The 16,792-nt window shown below is 47.4% G+C and overlaps 1 long non-coding RNA gene and 1 other non-coding gene across 6 annotated transcripts in view; one reads left to right on the top strand and one right to left on the bottom strand.

Annotated features, from left to right (window-relative positions):
* The window catches only part of LOC103673764, a 32,423-nt gene extending 16,175 nt beyond the window's left edge, over nucleotides 1-16,248 (bottom strand). For 4 of the 5 annotated variants that reach the window (XR_005835595.1, XR_005835596.1, XR_571452.2 and 1 more), the window contains exons 1-2: nucleotides 16,041-16,248; nucleotides 9,993-10,103 (exon numbers count right to left, since the gene is read on the bottom strand). This is a non-coding gene — a long non-coding RNA (uncharacterized LOC103673764). Of the gene's footprint in view, nucleotides 1-9,938; nucleotides 10,104-16,040 lie in introns of all 5 variants that reach the window. The other variant, XR_005835598.1, reaches the window with a different exon arrangement.
* A 232-nt stretch (nucleotides 16,249-16,480) lies between these two features.
* On the top strand, nucleotides 16,481-16,563 carry TRNAL-CAG. Its single transcript has one exon. It is a non-coding gene; the product is annotated as a tRNA-Leu (tRNA).
* Nucleotides 16,564-16,792: the final 229 nt, after the last annotated feature.

The following is a 16,792-nucleotide window of genomic DNA, read 5'->3' as shown; positions in this document are numbered from 1 at the left end:
TCCCTACAATTATCTTCTCAACTGACTGATGATTTAATATCTAATTGATTTATTTATTGTAAGATAAATAAATACTAAATTTATTTTTGCCATGCTAGTCAGCTAGGGCTGCTATAACAACTGGGTGGTTTATCAACAACAAAAATTCATTTCTTGGGGCGCCTGGGTGGCACAGCGGTTAAGCGTCTGCCTTCGGCTCAGGGCGTGATCCCAGGGTTATGGGATCGAGCCCCACATCAGGCTCTTCCGCTATGAGCCTGCTTCTTCCTCTCCCACTCCCCCTGCTTGTGTTCCCTCTCTCTGTTGAATAAATAAATAAAATCTTTAAAAAAAAAAAAGAAATTCATTTCTCACAGCTCTGGAGGCTGGAAGTCTGAGATGGTGGTGCCAGCAGGGTCACCTTCTGGTGAGGGCCCTCTTCTGGGTTGTAGACTACCAGCTTCTAGTTGTATCTTCACATGGTGGAAAGAGGGAGTATGCCAGTTCTATGGCTTCTTCTTATAAGGGCATTAATCCCATTCATGAAGGCTGTTCCCTCTGGACTTAATTACTTCCCAGAGGCCCCACCTCCAACATCACACTAGAGATTAGATTTCAACATGCAAATTTTGGTGGTACACATTCAGTCTGTAACACATACGTATGGTATAACTGAGAAACAAACCTCTCCCCCTGTCCCCTGCCCCCCAGTTACCCTTCCCAGCAGTAACTACTCTTTCCAGTTTCTTCAACAATCATTTTTATGGTAATTTGCAGATTCGAGAGTTTTTGAGATGCTGATGAAAAGTCCCAAGGGGAAGTAGTAGGAAAGCAAGACCATGAAATGCCCAGAAAACATAAAAGGGAGAGTCTTTTCTGTGGGCTACCTTCCCTTCTAAACAATGGTGAAAGTCCCTATTCCTGCATCCCACCTGGACCTTTCTTCCTGGTGTGAGGACGTAGCTGGGATTCTGCTCTGTGGGTCTCAAAGTCTGATGACATAGGTTATCTTTCCACTCCAGAGCATGCCTGTAGGACTGAGTTCTCCAACCAGCCCATTACATTGGCCCCTGGCAGATCTGGGGTGGCTACCATTGGCTCTAGGTTTAAACCCTAGTCCCACCAGCTGAAGCGGTAGTAATAGGTTACCAGCTTCTAGTGTATCTTTCCAGAAAGATTAAATTTCTAAGCATATATGTACATATATGTAGCCCCAGTCTCCCCTTTTCCTATAAATAGGGTAATATATTAGATAAGCAATTTGGACTACTCCCACCACTTCTCTTTAACATGTAGTAGAGGTGGTAGCCAGTACAATAAGTTAAGAAAAAGAAATAAAAGACATTAGAATTATAAAGGAAAAAATAAAGTTCTCATTATTCATATGACATGACTGGGTACAGAGGACTTCCCCAAAATATCTACAGATGAGCTACTGAAATCAATAAATGAATTTAGCGGGGCACCTGGGTGGTGCAGTCGTTGGGCATCTGCCTTTGGCTCAGGGCGTGATCCCTGCATTCTGGGATCAAGTCTCACATCAGGCTCCTCCACTAGGAGCCTGCTTCTTCCTCTCCCACTCCCCCTACTTGTGTTCCCTCTCTCTCTGGCTGTCTCTCTCTGTCAAATAAATAGATAAAATCTTTAAAAAAAATAAATAAATGAATTTAGCATGGTTGCTGCATCCAACGTCAATATTCAAAAGTTAATTATATTTCTATAAACAAGTAACATACAAATAGATACTTGAGGGGCACCTGGGTAGCTCAGTTAAGCCTCTGCTTGGGATGGAGCCCTGAGTCCAGCTCCCTGCTCAATGAGGAGTCTGCTTATCCCTCTCCCTCTGCCCACCTCCCCGCTCATGCTCTCTCTCTCTCTCTCTCTCTCTCAAATAAATAAATAATCTTCTTAAAAAATAGATATTTGATTTTAAAAATGAAAACTAATAAATTGTAACTAATATTTTAAAATGTTATACAATACCATAGATAATTAAAAACCAAAAAATAAATCTAATAAAAGTTATACAAGACCTCAATGCTGAAAACCACTGAATGTTTTGGTGTTTTTTTTAAGATTGATTGATTGATGAGGGGGGGGGCAGAAGGAGAGACAGAATTTCTAGCAGTCTCTTCACTGAGCGTGGAACCCAACGCAGGGCTCAATCTCACTACCCTGAGATCATGGCCTGATCTGAAATCAAGAGTCAGACGCCCAACAGACTGAGCCACCCAGTTGCCCCCACCCGCCCCTACTGAATGTTTTTGAAAGTAGGAAAAGCTAAATGAATGGAGGAATATACCATGATCATGGACTGGAAGATTCAAAATTGTAAAGAAGTCTACTTCTGACTTCTTCACATTGGTCTATAGATTAATGCAATTCCAGTCAAAAATCACAAGATGGTTTTTATTACATAAAGACTCTAAAATTTACATGGAGAGGCAGAAGACCTAAAATGACCAAAGCAATTTGAGGAAGAAAAGCAAAGCTAGAGGACTACCTATCAGATTCAAGACTTACTATAAAATTGTTGTGCTTTAAAAAAAAAATCTATCTACCTATCTATCTATCTCAGTCGATTACCCAAATGGAAAAAAAAAAAGTGATCTCCTGCCTCAAACCATATGTAAAATCAATTTCAGATTGATTGTTGATCTAAATGTAAGAAGTAAAATAATAAATATTTTAGAAGAAAACAGGGAATATCTCCATGATCTTGAAGTAGGAGATGACCTCTTAATTGGGCTATTAAAAAGTACTAACCATAAAGCAAAAACACCCAATTAGTTAGACTACACTAAAACTAAAATTTGTGTTCCTCAGAAAACAGAAAAGTGAAAAGTCAAAACGTGGAAAGAAAAGCTCTTCTCTAAAATATAAAAGGAACTCTTATGCAAATCGACAAGAAAATGACAGACTACTTAAGGGGTAAAAAAAGGGCAGTAATGCTTGATCCAGAATTTCCCAAGGAGGATTTCCAAGTGGCTAAAAAAAACCAAATCAAGGCAAATTTGAAATCATGTTCAATTTTATTAGTCATCAGGGATGTGCAGATTAAAACCAGAATGAGGTACCTGCTACACACCCATCAAAATGACTGAGAAGAAAATGACAGGGGCGCCTGGGTGGCTCAGTCCTTAAGCGTCTGCCTTCAGCTCAGGGCGTGATCCCAGAGTCTGGGGATCGAGCCCCACGTCAGGCTCCTCCGCTGGGAGCCTGCTTCTCCCTCTCCCACTCCCCCTGCCTGTGTTCCCTCTCTCGCTGGCTGTCTCTCTCTCTGTCAAATAAATAAATAAAATCTTAAAATCTTAAAAAAAAAATGACAGACAATCCTAGTGCCAACAAGGATGTACAGCAATGAGAAACTTCATACACTGCTGATGGAGAGGTGAATTGGAGAAAACGCAGGAAAATTCCTTGGCAGTATTTACTGAAGGTGAATGTATGCAAACCCTGTGGTCCAGAATTCTACTGTTAGATATACTCCTAAAAGAAACGTGTACCTATGTCCACCAAGTAATGCCCACATTAGCAGAATTTATAATTGCTCCAAACAGGAAACTACCCAAATGTCTATCAGCACTAGAACGGACAAATAAAAATTGTATATTCTTTTGTTGCTGTTGTTGTTTCGTTTTGGGCCAAGTCTTTTTAAGTGTACAATGCCATGATTTTAAGTAAATGCACAAAGTTGTGCAACCATGACCACAATTACATTTTAGAACATTCCATTACCCTTTGAAAGAACCCTTACGCTCATTTGCCGTCACTTCCCTTTCTCGTTCCCCAACCCCAGACAACTACTAAACTAATTACTGTCTCTACAGAGTTAACTTTTTTGGGTAATTCATAGACATGGAATCATCCAATAGGTGGCCCTTTGTGTTTGGCTACTTTCACTTAGCACAGTGCTATGACACCCACCCGTGTTTTAGCATGCATCAATACTTCATGCCGTTTTGCAGCTGAAGTACAGTATTCCATTGTATGTGTATACTCCATTTTGTTCATTCATTCATGCATCTATGGACATTTGGGTTGTTTCCACTTTTTGGCTATTATGAATAATGCTGCTTTGAACATTTATATTTAAGTCTTTGGATAGACCTATGTTTTTATTTTTCTTTGGTAAATGTTCCTAGGGTTACATAGAAAATTTATGTCTAACTTCTTAAGAAACTTGCCAAACTTTTCCAAACAGGCTGTACCATTTGGCATTTCCACCACCAATTTATGAGGGTTCTAGGTTCATCCTTGCTAACACTTGTTATTATCTGTCTTTTTTTATTATGGTGATTCTTGTGGTATAAATTGGTATCTCAACATGGTTTATATTTCCCTAATGACTAAAGATGTTGAACACCTTCTATGCTTACTGGGTGTTCATATAGTTTCTTAGGGGACTATCTACTCAGTTATTTTGCCTATTTTTAAAAAGCTTTTACTTTTAAGTAATCTCTACACCCAGCATGGGGCTCAAACCCACAACTCCGAGATCAAGAGCTGCATTCTCGGGGCGCCTGGGTGGCACAGCGGTTAAGCGTCTGCCTTCGGCTCAGGGCGTGATCCCGGCGTTCTGGGATCGAGCCCCACGTCAGGCTCCTCTGCTGGGAGCCTGCTTCTTCCTCTCCCACTCCCCCTGCTTGTGTTCCCTCTCTCGCTGGCTGTCTCTGTCTCTGTCAAATAAATAAATAAAAATTAAAAAAAAAAAAAAAGAGCTGCATTCTCCACCAACTGAGCCAGCCAGGCACCCCTATTTTTTTAATTGGATTATTTGTCTTCTTCTTTCTGAGTAGTAAGTGTTCCACAAAGTGTTCTAGATGTCTTTAAGTACATGCATAATTTATGAATATTCATGAATATTCATGAATAATCACTCCTAGTGATTAGATTTTCTTAATGGTGACTCATAAAGTTTTAAATTTGATAAAATCCAATTTATTAATTTTTTAATTTTATGGATTGTTCTTTTGCTGTCATATCTAAGAAACCTGTACCTAACCCAAGGTCCCAAAGATTTTCTCCTAAAGTTCTACAGTTTTAACTCTACATTTTGGCCTCTGATCCATTTGGGGTTAAATTTTGTGGCTCACGTGATACAGGAGGTCCGACATCATTCTTCTGTATGTGTGTATCCAGTTGTCCCAACACATTTGTTGAAAAGACTATTCTTTTTCCATTGAATTACTCCTTTGTTGAAAATCATTTGACCGTAAATGTACATGTTTATTTCCAGGCTCTCTCTTCTGTTCCATTGATCTATGTGTCTGTCCTTACTCAGTCCCAAACTTCTCTTTATTACTGTTAATTCATAGTAAGTTTTGAAATTGGGAAGTTATGCTCTCGAACTGTACTTTTTTTTCCAAGATTGTTTTCACTAATCTAGGCCCTTTGCCTTTTAATATGCATTTTAGAAACAGCTATTCAATTTCTTAAAAAAAAAAAAGATTTTCAATTTGATAAGGATTGAGTTAGATCTATAAGTCAAGTAGAAGGGAAATTCCCAATTGAAAATGAGTCTCCCAGGGGCACTTGGGTGGCTCAGGAGGGTAAGCTTTTGACTCTTGTTTCTGGCTCAGGTCATGATCTCAGGGCTGTGAGATGGAGCCCCCAGTTGGGCTCCGTGCTGGGCGTGGAGCCTGCTGCTTAAAATTCTCTCTCTCCCTCTGCCCCTCCCCCCCCCCCACAAAAAAAGAAAGAAAACGATTCTTCCAATCCAGAGACATGGAATGTCTCTGTATTTATTTAATCTCTTTAATTTCTCTTGGCAACAACTTATAATTATCACTGTACAAATCTTCTGTTTGTTAACTTTATTCCAAAGTATCTTATCTTTTTGATACTGCTCTGAATGGAACTGTTCTCCTCATTTTATTATTGGATTGTTCATGAGTAGTATATGGAAATATAGTTGACTGTTACATATTGATCTTCCACTCCGCCATCTTATAGCACTACTTTTGTTTCTAGTGGGGTTCCTAATGAGGGTTTTTTGTTTATTTGGTTGGGTTTTTTGTTTGTTTTTTGGACTTCCCTGAAAATTTTCTGTGTATAAAATCATGTCATGTACAAGTAGGGATAATTTACTTCTTCCTTCCCCAATCTGGATGCCTTTTATTTCTCTCTGTTGCTTAACTTCCTGGCTATAACCTCCAATTGAATGTTGAATAAAGGAGAGCAGAGCAGAAATCCTTGTCTCACTCTTGATCAGAGGGGGAATGCATCTAGTCTTTCGCCATTAAGTATTGTGTTCCATCTGGGTTTTTCATAGAGCCCCTTTATCAACTTGAGGAAGTTCCCTTCTATTGTTAGTTTGTTGAGTTGTTTTTGTTTTGTTTTTTTTTCTTTTTAATCAGGAAAGAGTGTCAGAGTTTTTCAAATTCTTACATTATGGAAGTGCAGTGCCTGCTAAAATTTTCTAAAATATATATAATGTAAAAAATTTGTCAAGTATTGAAATTTAGCGTTTTGGTATTTTTAAAATGATATAACAGTGACTGAGGTTTTAATTTCCTTTTACCACACTGGGATTCAAAGAAGAAAACCCTCAAAAGGCAGGGATCTCTGGCCAGAGACTTCCCGATGTTTGCAGGAAGAGGAGTCAGGGACAAAAAGAAAAACATATATGGTTGGAAAATTCAATCCTTATTAAGCGAGCCACAAAAAGGAAAGTGAAAGCTCCCTCCCTGCCCAGAGGTAATCTCTGATAATAGCTTTTTGTGATTCATTGGTGGGGGGGGGGGGTGCTGGGTGACTAAAACAAAAACAATAATTAAAAGAAGAAAAAGAAAATAAGCATGTGAATAGTTTCCATTTCATTTAACCCCTTGCGTCTCTGTAGGACCTGTTCCAGCTGGTGACTGGCGCTGGTCTCAATTCGAATGCAAGCCAGAGGGCCTCCTGGAAGCTGCGTCCCTGTCCTCTGTAAGTTAGACACTGACATCCCCAGCTGGCTCCTGGGGAAAGGGAGGCCACCCAGAGCCTGTCCACCCCCACAGCCTGTCCGCTGGCAAAAAACTTCATGCCCTGGCATCTCCCCAGCCAGACTGAGAAAGGTGGTGAGGGTTTCCAGAGCACAAATGCCTTTTTTATGGTGAAAGTAATACATGCTCATGGTTAGAAATTCCAAGAACACAGAATGGGAACTCCTTTCTCATCCTTTCTCCCCAGAGTGAACTGAGGTACCCAGTTTCTTGGCATTCTCCCAGAGTTGTCTGTCAGTCAACCCTGGGAGGCAGTAAGGGTAATGATCCCACCCTGTAGATGAGGAAACCGAAGTTTGAAAAGAAGCAGCTACTGAGGCCACACAGCTGAAAAGTGGCAAAGTTGGGATCTGAACTTGACTCTCCTGCCCTCAAGTCTACAAATTCCCACGAGTCTGTCAGAGGTGTAAGCCCTGGATGGCTCCATTCCCAAGTTTAGAGTGCTTCCTTGCCCCATCCCTTGTCCCGCACAGATGGGCAAATCCTCACGCTGGCATACAACATACAGCCACTAAGCCAGCCACACAAAACCGCCCCCCATACCCGCACTGGCCCAGCAAGGCGCCCTCACCCCCACAGACACACATCCCCCTCTACACCAGCATGCACACTCACGTACACGTAATCACACGTGTGAGATGTGCATAAACACACTCACACAGTCTCACTCCCAGAGACACACGCCTCGACACACCCGTAGACACAGACGCTGGTCCATCCCTGTCACCAGAGCCCCCCCCAGAGCGGCCACATCCCCGTGTTGGCCAAGCTGTCTGCAGAGGTCCTGCCTTCTTCTGCCCAATCGAATTCCGCTTGTCGTTTCCCAAGGCAGTTCTCGTGTCAGCGGATGCCACCCGTCCGCAGCCAGAGATGGGCACCCATACCATGCCCTTCCCCTTCTGGCCAAGATTTTATGGCTCCCGTTCTCACCCCACAGCCCTGGTGCCTCATGGAGCTTTGGTGAAGAACCTCACGGTTCCATGGCTCCTGCCTCCTGAGGTCTACGGGCACAGATATCTTGAAGGGGACCTCGGCTGAAAGATATAAATCTGAACCTGGGGGAAGAAGCCCAACCCTGGTGACCTTCGTTTTCTCCACCTACTGGCTTCACAGAATGTTTCTCAATCCCTCGCCTCAGTTTCCCCCAATAGTTCTCAGAGGATAGAAACCTGCACACTCAGTCTAATTGGAGGTTCCCTATAAACGTACCTCCTTAACACACCAGGGACATGGCAGAGACTTCATGGAAACACACACTCCTGCCCCCACCCCTATTTGGGGCCCCCAGGGCTGGCAGAGAATGGGCACTCAATCGGGGGACTGACTAAGTAGAGAAAGGAAACTTCTTCTCTTCCATAGGCAGATATTAGGAGAGAGTCACTTCCTCTAAAACGTCATCTCAGGGGTCAGAACACAGAGACTGAGGTCCTTAGTGGGGGTGCAGTAAATACCTGGCGGGAAAGACTGAATGTAGGATTCATCCATTCATTAGCTCAATTAATATTTCCAGGGGCATCTGGGTGGCTCAGTCAGTTTAGCATCTGCCTTAGGCTCAGGTCATGATCTCAGGGTCCTGGGATGGAGCCCTGCAGCAGGCTCCTTGCTCAGCGGGGAGCCCGCTTCTCCCTCCCCTCCCTGCTCATGCTCTCTCTCGCTACCTCTCTCTCTCTGTCTCATAAATAAATAAATAAATAAATAAATAAATAAATAACTATTTCCAGAGTGTCTACAAGGCACCCGGTGCTGGGGATCAGTGGGGGATGAAGAGCCCAGGCAGGCCCTACCCACGGCGACTGGAGGGTCTGATGGTAGCACATGTGGCCTGAGGTTCAGGCACACACGCATGCACACACACACACACACACACACACACACACACGTAAGCACACACCACATTGGGGTTCTGGTGGACTTCTGGCGCAGACGGAGAACCTGACCCGGCTGAGCTCAGCTTCTCCGGGGAGGGAGCGTCCAGTGGACAGCTGAGGGCCAGGTGAAGGCAACAATGCTGAGTCTTTTTCAGACCGTGTGACCTAGAAAACTATTGCATCAGCCTCGGCCTCATTGTTAGGAGGAGCTTGATAAACCAAGACACCTGCTCTCTACAGCTGCTGAAGCCTCTGGAGAACATGAGACGTGTCAGTAACACTCTTTTTTTTAGAGTGAAAAGTCATTTTCATGGCTTTTTTCTTTAGCATTGCAAAAGCAGTGAATTTGGGGAGCATGGCTCCCCCAGGAAGACTCTGGCTGGGGGATGGGGCACCCTGATTTTGTATGACTCAGTGATGACTCCTGGGACTCCAAGAGTTCACTGTCACCTGCCTAGGCCCCTGCTGGCCTATCCTTATCCTCTTTTGAGGTCCCTAGGACATGAGTATTTCCTCTAGAATCTGGATCCCAGCGGCCATAGGAAAGGAACTACAGGAAGCAGAAAAAAACAGTGTTTCTGTTTCCTAGATAAAATAGAAATTGGTACGCATAACAAAAGTTCAGAGGAAAACCCGCAGCTATTTGAAGATGAAAGAATTTCTGGAGGAAATGTGAAAGCTCTGACCAGCTCCACACTTGTGGGAAAAGCCTGCCGCTGCTGGGTCCTGTCCCCGCCCAGAGTCGGGGCTCCCCTCTCCCGCCTTGGAAGTCCCACTGTGATGCGCTTGGGGATCCAACATAGCCTGCATTTCTGGGTTCCAGCATTTTGGGGGCCAGAACGGACTCTGCACAGCTGGGGAGATGGTGGCACCAGCCCTGGGTCCTTGTGATGCTCACAGAAAATGTATGGTGGCTGAAGGGCAAGCGGAATATTTGTCCCTTGGTACTGCACCCTCCCCAAGAACTCCCCCCACCTCCAGCTTCCCTGGAAGAATCAACGGCCCATCTTAACCCTCAAGTCTCCCCTATGCCACCCTCGGTTCTCCTAGGACCCACCTTGTCTGAGTCCCACTCCCAGGCCTTTGCTCACGTGTTGCCCCTTACCTGGGATGCCCTCCTCTGAATCCCTGCAGATCAGAGCTGTCCTTCTTTGCCTACCTTCTCTTTGGCATCGTTGGAGTTTTCCCGGGGTGCTGCCTCGTTTCATTGGATCAGCTCTGATCTCTTGCTTCCCGATGTTTTGCTGATCAGCCAAGAGTCCAGCACTGTCTGGCAGAAAGATAACACGAGTCACATACGTAATTAAATTTTCGTAGGAGCAACACTGAAAAAGTAAATAGAAACAGTTGGAATCAATGCTAAGAATATCTTTAACGCAACATAGCCAAAATATGATCTCTTTGACATGTCATCAATATTATAAATTAATAATAATATAGTTTCCACTTATTGTCCTACTTTGTTTGAAATCCAGTATGTATATTACATTTACAACCCATCTCAATTCACTGTAGCCACATTTCAAATGCTCATTAGGCACCTTGTGACTTCCACGTTGGCCAGAAGAGATCTAGGCTGTATTCATCTTTGGGTTACATGTGGCATGAGTTTACATTACATTGTCTTACGTGAAAAGGGCTATTGGTTCCTGAGACTGAAAAGACAAGGCTTGGACGGCTTCAGGCACAGCTAGATGCAGGCTGGTACCAGAAGACTGGAGTGGGGAGGAGAGACCAGCGGTAGGAGGGGAACAGCCAGAGCAGGGGTTGGACTGAATCCAAAGGGGGCTCCCAAAGAGAACTGGAGGACCAGGTGGAACAGGAAAGCCATAATCGAGTCCCGGGGAAATGTTCAAAATATTTAAAGACTAGTATGGCACCTGCCAATGAGGACAGATGACAGCGTTTGTGCTGCAGCGGGCTGGGTGTTGGGGGACCGCGGGGAGTCAGGAGTGAGGAGGGACCACGGCGGTGGTGGACACGCAGGGCAGCCCTGCTAACCAACCAGCTAGTAGGGCAATAGCTCACTCCGCCACACGAATGTGGGCGTGGGGAGCATAGCAGGAGACTAGCCAGGGGTCTAACGCTCAGCCACTGCATCTCCCCTCCCCTCCGCTCTAGGCGCTCAGCCTGCCCGAGAGAAAGCCCTGGGCTGGAGGGGCCCTAAGCAGAATACAAAAGTCTTTCAGCTGGAAGAGGCAGAGCAGATGGGGCCTGTGAGGGGGCCTGGAGGTGCCTGAGCACCAGACGGGCACAAGGAGCTGATGGACCCGCGCACAGGGCTGCGCATGCGGGTCAGAGATGAGGAGGGGAACGCAAGGGGTCACGAGGGCCTCACCTGGGGAGGCTTCCTGAGCGCCACCCTTGAGGAACAGAAAACTGGCTTGAAGAGTCCGGGGAATTTACTCGTTCGTCCGTCCGTCCATCCATCCATCCATCCGTCCGTTCATCCGCTCATGCAGTACTTCTCTATCAAGCCCCTGCTGTATGACAGGGGCTGAGCTACCTGCTGGAAGTAACTGAACAAAATAGCCAAGGCTCCTGCCTTTACAGAGCACAGAGCCTAGGAGGAGAGAAGCATGATCCACAAATACGCCAGCCAATGAGCCCAGGGGCTTCGCATCTCCAAGAACGAGGCCAGAAACAGCGAACGGGAGATAAGGTGAGCGGCCACTTTCGCCAGAGTGCTGCGGCGGCCGAGACATCGGAGCTGACACGCGAGCGATAAAAGGAACCAGTCCTGCATGAGCTGGGGGGGGGAAGCGGCTCCACAGAGGGAATACCAGGGCCAAGGCCCCAGGAGGGAACATGCTTTGTGGATCGGAGAAACAGAAAGACGGGGGGTCGGGGGCTGGAGGTGGGAGGTGAGGTTAGTGAGGTGAGCAAGGCTAGCTCTAATGGGGTGGTGGGTCCGGGTCTGCCGTGGTCGTGGGGATCACACTATGGACACTCCCCGCAAAGCCAGTTTGGCAGCTGAAAACTTGCCCCACAATACCTACCAGGGGCCAGAAACGGCACAGGGCTTTCTTTTTTCTAGGTGAGCACATAATTCTCTGCAGGCACGCTACCTGCTCGGCATGTATTAACTCTTTCATCTTCACAGCACCCTTTGAGGCAGATACTATTCCTAAATCCATTTTACAGGTAGGGGAACTGAGGAACGGAGGGACAGAGAAACTAAGTAACTCCCCTATGGTCACAGAGCTAGCGAACGGCGGTGGTTCCAGAACCCACATGCTGATGCATTCAGCCATGCTGCCTCAAGTTAAAATGGGCGCTGTGCCCCCTTCCTTACCAGCGTGCTGAGCTACAGGGTCCGCCCCATTCCTGGGGTTCTCTTTCTAGGGTGACCAGAAGCTTTGGGGGCATCATAAGTGGTCCAGAGAACTTGGAAGTGAGCTCCTGGCCTTTGGTCACAACCGTCCACATGATCCATTCAAAATCAGGAAACTGGACAGCTACCTCTGTCTATGCCAAGGCTGGGCCTGGGTGGACCGAGCCGTTCCCATCCCATCCCATCAGAGACCTGCTTCATCCACTTCACCCCTGGGCTCCCCGCTCAGGAGGCCGAGATGCCCAAACCAGAAGCTTGGCAGGGCTTTGCTGCTGGCGCCTCATGATTTCTGTCCCCCCACCTCTGCCAAGGAAACCAGAGCCTGAACACAAATACTTGGTCATGCTGCTTGGCCTGGTTTGCTGGGAAAAGCCTACCCTTTCTTTTAAGTCTCCTCCAAGAATAAAAACAGGAGTAAAAATAACATCACAAAGTCTTGCTGGCCGTTTGGCAACCTTCATTGGGATTTTTTTTGTTGTTGTTAAAAAAGACAATGTAAAGAAAGCACCGATCACAGTTCTAGGCCTTGAGTAGTACTCAGGAGGGGTACTGAGCCAGAAAAATCAGGCTTTCTCATCAGCTGGGCAAATCTGGGTAAGTTACTTGTCCTCTCTGACCCTCATTTTCCTTCTCTGTGAAATCGGAACAGTGACAACCTATGTTGTGGTACAGTTACAAACATCAAGGGAATGGGTGTAAAAAATGCGTTCATCAAACTCAGCTTCCTGCCACTCTTTCCGTGGGCAGAGGAGGTGATGTGTGTCAAGGTCACAGGGATGCTAGGATCCCCTTTTCGGGCCCCTCGGCTGGCTGAGCACTGGCTAGCCAACTGGCCGCTGACCCCATGCACACTAATTGGGGCCAAGCACCAGAGGAGCCAGGCTGGGGCATCCCCAGGTGCTGGTGGACTTCCCAGGCTGAGCTCAGGGGAATTTCCTCTTTCAAGCTGGACAAAGGCTCATACTGGGGACTGGGTGAGGCCTGTCCCTCTAAGTCCACTGTTGATATCTAGGCTGCTGATAAGGGGAAAAATGAGAGAAACAGGATCTCTCCTTGCCCATTGATCTTGGGGGCCTGAAGCTGGAATGGGATCCTAAAAGCCTTCCTCCAGGCCAGGAGTCTGGAACCTGAAAATCGTCGAGGGAGGACAGCTGACCATCCACCCAAACCCAGAAGATAGGGCTCAGTGGAGTCCCAGCACTGATCCCCATCCAGCGAGCGCTTTCTCCCAGCCAAGCCAGGAGGACAGCAGGCGGAACAGAACAGGGCTGGCTTAGGCTCCAGGTCTGGCCTGCCTGTTTTCTCATCTCAAAAACGATGTGCATTCAGAAAGGTTGATGGTATAAGGCATGAGGGGAAGGCTCCAGAGGCTTCTGGAGGTTCCAGAGGACCTTGGCAAGTCACTCAGACCGTCTTGAGCCGTAACTTCCTGCAATGGGGCAGGAGGGGGGAGCTAGCAACACCTGTCTGATGCACTTGCCTTCAAGAGAAGTTGTGAGTATCTGGTAACCTGGCCCCTCTATGGCCTTAGTGACTTTCTGTCCCATCCCTGCGTCCCATCTCTCCACATCTGCACCCCAATACGTGCACGAGCCAGCCAGCAAGGCTGGTTCTTTTTACCACCAAAACACATCTCGAATCTTGAATTCAGCCACCCTTTGCAATCTTCACTTTCCTGGTCTAGCCACCTCATCTTCCATGGCCTTCTCCCTGGGCTCTGATTTTTCTCTTGGTCTCTCACATCCACCACCCAGCAGCAGCCAAAGGGATCATCTTCAAAGGCTAACTGGATCCAGTTAGGATCACTCCCCTGCTTAAAGCACTCCAGTGACACCATCGCACAGAGAAGAAAATCCAAATTCTCCTCCCTGGCATGCCAGCCATGTGACATGGACTTCAGCCTCCTCCATCCTTACCCCGGCCTCACGAGCTTGCTGCCCCTCCAACAGACCACACTCCTCCCTGTCTCAGGACCCTTGCATTGCCTACGGCTTCCATCTAGAATGCCACCAGCTTTGATTTTGCTTGTCTTTCCCTTTGAAACTCAGTGTCACCTCCTCCAAGAGGCCCTCACTTACCACCTTTCCTATGAGAGCTCCCAGTTATTCTTGATCATTGTTAAAGGAGTTTTTTTTAAGGTAAAATCATGATTCTCATAGAAATATAAAATGAACACAAGTCAAAGATTTCACAGAATTCATTAATTTCGAGAAACCAGTAAGATGTTACAACTGGTTCTAAGGAGTATTCAAAGATACATGTATGGGGTGCCTGGGTGGCTCAGTCAGCTGAGCCTCCAACTCTTGATTTCGGCTCAGGTCATGATCTCCCCGCCTAGGGCTCCACCCTGGAGGGGCGTCCGCTTGGGATTATCTCCCTCTCCCTCTGCCCCTTCTCCTCACTCTCTCTCTAATAAATAAATCTTTAAAGACACATGTATAGACACATGTATACTGGCAATCAGGAATGATGAAATGAATTTATAAGTAGATTGGAAGATGGTCAGTATCCAGGAGGCAATCATTAATTGCATTCCACCCCAACAAAATCCACTTGCAGCTCTATGGACAAGATTCATTTGCGTGTAGAAGTAATGAAAAGCCCTATGGAATCAGATGGCCAGAACTGGTGCCCCCACAGGATTGCTGGTTACCTTACAAGTTTCCTGACACATCCTCTGTCCTGCACTTATCAGCACCTGACCTTCTTTGCCATTTTGCCATTCACCTATGTCTTCTCTCTCGCCCTTCACCCCATGCTTGAACGTATCTTGAGGGCAGAAATTCTGTTTTGCAACAGCATCTAGAAGAGTGTCTGGCACATAGCAAGTGCTCCCTAATGTTTGTGGATGCCCGTTCCAGTGTCCAGGGCAATTTGTATTTAAGGAGAAGCTATAGAAGAGTTCCTTGCTGAACCCAAAGAAATAATTCTGACAGCCAATGAGGAGGGGGCATTTTTGGGAAGGAAAGGGGACGGAGAGGTTCACGACCCGTTAAATAACCAGGACCTCTGCATACCCCAGAAGCCGCACCACCCCTTGGCATCCCAAGCCCTGAGGGTCCGAAAGGGACCTGAGCCAGGATTGGTAGGGAACGTTCTCTGGCTGAGGCTGCTCTGTGGTACCATCTCGGGTGAGTCAGAGCGCAATGAGGGGCAAATGTGACTCCACTACTCACAGTCTCTGGGTCTGTCCCCTGGACTCGAGGGTCGGCTCACAGAAGTCACCCTCAGTGACCTTTCAGACCCCCATTACACAGCCAGTCAAGGGCCCAGCCTCGCCAGAGCATCTGTCTCCTATCCCCTCGCCTTCCTGCCCCCCTTTTTTTAGGTGCTGCGTCTTCAGGGCCTCGGGGGAGCCTGCGAACGGGGGTGTATGACATCCTGGGAGGGTGGAAGTGCCCTTTTCCCTCCCGGAAATCCCCTGGAGAAAGGCGCCCTCGAGACCCAGAAGTCTTCTGGTCCCTGGACCGAGCCTGGGGAGTGCGTCAGTCTGGGGTTATGGAGGGAGGGGGTGGAAGGTGCTGCGGGGGTCCGGATCTGCTTCCCACCGAGGCGGGGCGTGGGGTGAGGGGCGGTGGCTCGGAGGAAACGTGAATCACCACATGACACAATGCAGGAAGCGGGAGGCGAGGGGAAAGATTAGTCCACAGACATTCCCTGCGCGCCTACTGTGTGCCAAACCCGGTTTGGGCTCTAGGGACACAGTCAGGAACAGAGCGCGTATCCCGCTGTGCCGCTGCAGGGCGCGGTGTAACCTCGAGCCTGAATAAATGGCTGTACCACACATATAAATGTGAAGTTGCAGTTTCGACACATGTTCGGAAGGTGAACGCGAGATGCGTGCGATTAGACCTTACGATATCCGGATTTCACCTGGTACGGGCGCCAGCAGACAGCTCTCAGCCAGTGCGGGAACGCGGGCTTGACTCCTTCGTGCGGGGAATGCACAGGAAGTGTGTGCAGAAATGCCCCGGTGCTGGCAGATACGCGAGTCTCAAAGCAGGCCTGAATCTTAAATGATCGCACGCATGCATAATGAGCGCTCCTCCGAGGCGCGAATGCCTGCGGGTCAAAATGAGCGTCCTCGATTCTCCAGCACGCTGCGCGCGCCCTCTGCCGCCACCTGAGTGCCTCGTTCCGCCAGCCCTCGTCCCATTTCGCCCCGCCCCTTCGAGCCGGCGCGCCTTTCTAGTTCTTCTCAACACCCGGCGCGAAATAAAGCCCGCCCCCGCGCCCTCCCAACCGCCGTTCGTTACGCATGCGCACACTAGAACTATTCCGAAGAGGTTTGCATGCAAACGGTAAAGCGAGCAGTCAGGATGGCCGAGCGGTCTAAGGCGCTGCGTTCAGGTCGCAGTCTCCCCTGGAGGCGTGGGTTCGAATCCCACTCCTGACAGAATGCTTTTTGTTTTTCACCAACAGCTGTAGGGCAACTGGGTGATGGCTTCACACGTTCGGATAGTCTCCATTTAATCTCTTTACGAAACAAATATTTCCTTCTTAACGGGCATTTTCTTCCTAATGACATTTATTTGACTTTGGGCTGTAAAAAGAAAGCCCCTATCTGTACTGCAGATCCTTTTTTAGGGTAGTCAAACGTACACACTCCCCCTCTAAGGTTGCAG

The sequence above is a fragment of the Ursus maritimus genome, unplaced genomic scaffold (genome assembly GCF_017311325.1).
Source record: "Ursus maritimus isolate PB19 unplaced genomic scaffold, ASM1731132v1 scaffold_19, whole genome shotgun sequence".
NCBI classification, from domain to species: domain Eukaryota; kingdom Metazoa; phylum Chordata; class Mammalia; order Carnivora; family Ursidae; genus Ursus; species Ursus maritimus.
This window is presented reverse-complemented; position numbering and strand designations above follow the sequence as displayed.